We start from the raw sequence: 6,005 nt of genomic DNA, 5'->3' as shown, positions 1-6,005 counted from the left end.
TGTTGTCTCTTCAGTGCCACTGTCTCTAATCCGTACATCGTGGCTGGCCTCACCACTATAAACTTTGCCCTTCATCCTAGCAGAGACTCTTCTGTCACATAACACACCTGATACCTTCCTCCACCCGTTCCAACCTGCTTGGACTCGTTTCTTCACTTCCTGACCACACTCACCATTGCTCTGGACGGTTGACCCCAAGTATTTCAAGTCCTCCACCCTTGCTAACTCTTCTCCCTGTAGCCTCACTCTTCCCCCACCACCCCTCTCATTCATGCACATATATTCTGATTTACTTCGGCTAATCTTCATTCCTCTTCTTTCCAGTGCATGCCTCCATCTTTCTAACTGTTCCTCCAGCTGCTCCCTGCTTTCACTACAGATCACAATGTCATCTGCAAACATCATGGTCAATCCTCCAGTCTAACCTCATCTGTCAGCCTATCCATCACCACTGCAAAAAGGAAGGGGCTCAGGGCTGATCCCTGATGCAGTCCCACGTCCACCTTAAATTCGTCTGTCACACCTACAGCACACCTCACCGCTGTTCTGCTGCCCTCGTACACGTCCTGTATTATTCTAACATACTTCTCTGCCACTCCAGACTTCCGCATGCAGTACCACAGTTCCTCTCTGGGTACTCTGTCATAGGCTTTCTCTAGATCTACAAAGACACAATGTAGCTCCTTCTGACATTCTCTGTACTTTTCCATCAACATCCTCAAGGCAAATAATGCATCTGTGGTACTCTTTCTAGGCATGAAACCGTACTGTTGCTCGCAAATACTCACTTCTGTCCTGAGTCTAGCCTCCACTACTCTTTCCCATAACTTCATTGTGTGCCCCTTAAATTTTATCAGTAAACATTCATGGATTAGCAGTTTAGTATATCGTAGATTCTAATTTTATTTCATTGGCTATACTTATACTACTACTACTTATACTATACGCTGCTCAAAAAAACTAACAAAAAACAATTGATTCTAATCTCTCTAATCTCTAATTTGTTATGATGTTGCAAAGAAATGCATCCTTCTGTGGATGAACTGAGTGAACAATACATACTGTACTGTAAGCATAGCCTAATTAGGCTAACTTGACAAAGGTAACCAGCAAATGCATGGAATAAAGCCAAACGTTTTTTTATAGCGCTTATCCTCTTTAGGGTCGCGGGCGAGTTGACTTTGAGCGAGAGGCGGTGTACACCGTGGACTGGTCACAAGACAATCACAGGGCACATATAGATAAACCACTATTCACGCTGACGTTCACTTAGTCTACATTTAACATAACATGCATGTTTTGGACTTTTTGCTATGTGGGTGAAAGCTGGCATACCTGGAGAAAACTCACGCAAGTACAGAGAGTACATGCAAACTCCCCGCAGGAAGGCCGGTACTCGAAACTTTGAGTGCTAATTACTTGTACACCCTGCTGCCCAAATGGAATGAATAAAATTGGTTATAAGTTGAAATTCTAAATAAGTTTATGAAAGAAGTGTAAACGAAGAATGGCTTAAAAGGAGACAACAAGTAATCATTTGGCCAAACTCGCTCAAATTCATTACATCCACCAAGCGCAAGAAGGGAATGTTTTCACAAGCATAGGTTTATTTGTTTATTCATGTTTGTTTGTTTGTTTGTTTATATGCGGGGTTACACAAATATTACTTTACCAAGCAGGGAAAAAGGGTATTTGAAGAGGTTTATGCACCTGGTGAGGTGATAAAATATTACCGTACCATAAAGAACTATAATAAATAGTGTTCTAAAGTTCTATTTAAAACTAAATGTGCTTTGTCACATTTTCATCACAGTTATTGCTTAGTTTGTTACATTGTCATCTGAAGTTTTGCATCGACGAGCGTGCATTGCTCAGCCTGTTGTCAACGATGAGCTCATCCAATTCTCTAACGGGAGGTGACATGAGTGAGACAAACAATAAAGCCCAACTCTCAGGTGGGTCCAAGGTGTTATGTAATGCCCCTGAGGCCACCTCGTATTTGAAAGGAGAAAGAAAAAAAATTGCCTTTCTTAAATTAAATCCATGCTCTGATGAGTTGTCTTCTGCAGTGAGATATCAAGTGTTGACTGAACTTCATTTCAAAAGGGTGTGTTAATTATTACTCCTTTTTTATTTACCCCTCAGCAGAAGATTAAGAGAAGAATTACCTCACCTAAAACAGTAAGCTAATGTTGAAAATTAAGACAAGATGTACTTTGCTTTCTTTTAATCTTCTTCTTGCAGAAAGCAAATTCACATGAAAGTTATTTTTACAGCAGAACAGCTCCTTCCAGCATGTGAATGTGTAAACGTTTGTCAATGTCAATGTAAATATATACAGGGTCAACACTTTCTTGTTTGTTTCTGTATGTTTTTAGCATTAAAAATTCTTGGCAAAGTGTAGTGACTCAGATGTGAAGTAATACGCTCCAGGCAGACTGCGGCTCCAGATTAGAGTCTGTCCATGTGATTAATTCATCACACTACACCAGGTCAACACAGTTTCCACAATAAGCCAACCTTCCGCTGGTATGACATCATAGGTTAAGGGTTAAGCCTGACTCTCAAGGTGATTGATACCTTTAGAGGAGCAAAAATAAGACACAGCCGTCTTCTGTTATTCAGCCTTTGATATGACGAGATTGCTTCCTTCTGCTGTAGCACCATCACCATGGGAACCAATGCTGTTACATGACGGTGTGACCTCATCCCGCCAGCCTAACTGGCACCTGAGGGTTACTTGGAATTCAGCTCAGAAAAAAAGTATGTACGTGCCCCTGATGTGAACACTGATTTGCAACACCAGCACGAACCATGTAGTCATGAACCACATACACAAAAATGGTTACTGTTTGATGTTTTAACCTTTTCAAATGACAGTAAAGCAATGAAATAAAAGGAACTATTCATCTTGGTGTAGTATAATTTTGTTGTACAGCCAAGAAAGAACACAGTTATTACTCATTTGATATTCATTGAGTGCTGATGCATCATTGGAAGAGGAACTAACAAAGCTGTAAAAACAACGAACGATCCTGAAAGCTACGGTATCTCGCGCCGAGAGAGCTACAATTAGCATTTTATTGTTGGATTACTTTTCCCAATATCAAAGTACCTTTGAGTGATAAAAGACAGTTGTGAGAATCATTCATCAAATTTAGTCCGTATACAAATAAGTGGGAGAAATTACATTTGTACCTCTTACAGAGCCAAAGAAAACATCCAGACATATGTCCATTTTCTATAGTACTTGTCCTGACTAGGGTCGAGAGTAAGCTGGAGCCTATGCCATCTGACTTTTTTCGAGAGGCAAAGTACAGGATTATATTATTACATTTACCTCAACCGGAAGAAGATGTTTTAAAACAGTGACTCAGATTAGATATGTATGCATCATGGTGAAATATTGTATTGTCTCTGCTTGCCTTTTCCTGCCATGTGAGGATCCTGGCAGACTTGCTTTGTAAACATTGACTAACTTAACTTAACTCATTTAATTGTATCTGATGTCATTCAACACTTGAGTCTTTGTGGGTGTGATAAGAGTGGACATGTTTTTAAGAAATGTGAATCAGGACTCCGACGGTAGTCGAAGTACCGCCAGTGTTGCCGTGCATATGTGTGTGTGTTTTTGTGTGTGTATGTTAACGTCAACTGATAAGCATGCAGTCTCATTAGGGGAAATATAGCCACAGGCATGAATAAAAGGTAACTTGAAATTATCAAAATTTTTGAGTAATGACGAAATAGATTTTTGGGGCTGACACATCTTGAGGCTGCACCTAATATTTTACAGACTAAAATGAAGTTATGTCATCAGCAAAGAGATTTCGCATGGGCAAAAAAAGAAAAGCGATCATGTTTTTTTAAAAAAAAATTAAAAAGTTTATTTTCCCATAAACTGCAGCGGTCATGTTTTCTATATAAATACAAATAATTTCATTGTAAATGTTCGAGGTGAATTCCAACAGCCTGCAAGCGACCTGTGTGAAAGGTCATTGTCAAGATGCCGATTCAGATGTGTGAGCTAAGAATTAAGGAATTTTAAGCTGCTGAGACACACTGATAAGCTTCGGAACCAATGTCTGACTTCACAAGTCAGATGATTCGATTCACCCTTGTTCCCATCATAATTCGTATTCATTAGATGGAGAACAACTGTCTTTTGTTTTTGTCTTCACATATTACAGTCATAAAAATGTTTTTATGGACCATTGCAGCAGCATAGAAAATAAATGGATAGAAGGAGTACCTAAGACTAAAAAAACAGCCCAGGAAAAGGCAAAGTAGAGTTAAGACTTTAGATACTAAATGAACTTAGGTTAACAAGATACGCGTGGAATGTTGCAAAATGTACATTGAGTACCAGTATTCAACTTCTGAGGTGTTACTGTCCACAGTTCTTTTTTTTAAGTATTATTATTATTATTATTTTACAACCATTTCTATATCAAAAACACAAAATGTAGTTTAATCACGATCCGAAGGCCTAACTTCCTATCAGTGATGAAAGTTGACCAGAAGGTCGATGATCCCTTTGTGATGACATGCAGCAAGTGGAAAAGTACAGACCCCCTCTCTAGCGCCATTGCATGCTCTCCCCTCAGCCGAGGCACAGCTATCGCTCTCTTCTCATGCGGGCAGTCGTGGTGACATCACCCGCGGACATGTCTTCCAAGTCGTATTTAGTGGCTCGAGGAAAATGGAAGAAAATCTCACAAGGCCTGTGGTGAGAACGCACCAGGACTTTATTATCAACTTGGGCGGCAGGGATATCAGCCATCAGACTCGAAGCACACAGGCTGTTTCATTGAAAACTTCAAATCCCCCAAGGAAAATAGATGGCACCTTTACAGAAGTTTCAGATGAGAGCAGAGGTTTAACTTATTATTCGTGAATTTAGGCTACAGAGTACTACACAGGAATGAGATACAGTATGTGGGGAGGGAGGACTTCCAGAGTAAACAACATAAGGAAGGTGTTACAGTAGCCTAATCGGAATTGGTTGGGAGAGATAGCACACCTGGTTCAAATCTTATCTGACAGTGTCTCTGCAAGCAAACAACTTTCCATCCTCTCTAAATATTTACAGGCTCGAGTACAAGGCGTGCGGTGCAATAAAATCAGGAAATGTCATGACGTTTACTTAAAGCACTTGAACCAGATTTGGCTCAAGGTATTTATATGGAAAATCTTCGAACCAGGAGACAAATGCTAATTAGTATTATAGTGCCTATGCAAAAAATAAAAAATAACAAAATGTGGAACAGTCTTTTTCAACAGAGTACAAACCATCATCTAAAAAAAAGGGGGAAAAAAGATTGACTTAATATTAACAACTGGTTCCACGCATGTTTTGAGAGCTGAACGGTTGGTAGACTTTAATCAACAAAAAGGTAATGAAATTTGAAAGCTATATTGTGAAAAAATACATTAATTAAATTAAAAATGGAAAAGGTTTTGAAAAAGGGTTATGAAGGAATTAGATTTTTTTCATTGAGAAAAAATAGATATCATTGATTTTCATTCGTTAGGAGCTTCTCATCTTGTATGAATGTAAGCACAAACTTTCTGAACGCCATCTGTCTGTAAACACTTCAGAGCCAGGGGCGTAGCTAGTCATTTGGGGGCCGAAGGCAAACCAATTCATGGGGCCCTCCACATCTGTACTGCACTGACAAAAGTTGTATTTTTTTCCCCTCACACAGTCTTTTGAAATCTGTTACAATTATCTGACAACTTAAGTTACTTGACTTAAAAAAAAAAAAAAAAAAGCCCTTAATTTGATCATGTACATCGGTTGCACATTATTAAAATCTGGTAAACTGACAAAATTAGTATTTTTTTTCTTTCTTCTATATAAAAAAGTTTGTAAATAATCAAATAATTATTCCGTCAGTTTACCACATTTTTATCATGTGTTACTGATGTACAGACATAATAAATATCATTGTTTTGTACATTTTAACACAATTTCGATGAAAGAGAAGCATAATATTTTTTGG

Source organism: Phycodurus eques, chromosome 11, assembly GCF_024500275.1.
Source record: "Phycodurus eques isolate BA_2022a chromosome 11, UOR_Pequ_1.1, whole genome shotgun sequence".
Classification (NCBI taxonomy): domain Eukaryota; kingdom Metazoa; phylum Chordata; class Actinopteri; order Syngnathiformes; family Syngnathidae; genus Phycodurus; species Phycodurus eques.
Note: the sequence above shows the minus strand (reverse complement) of the source record.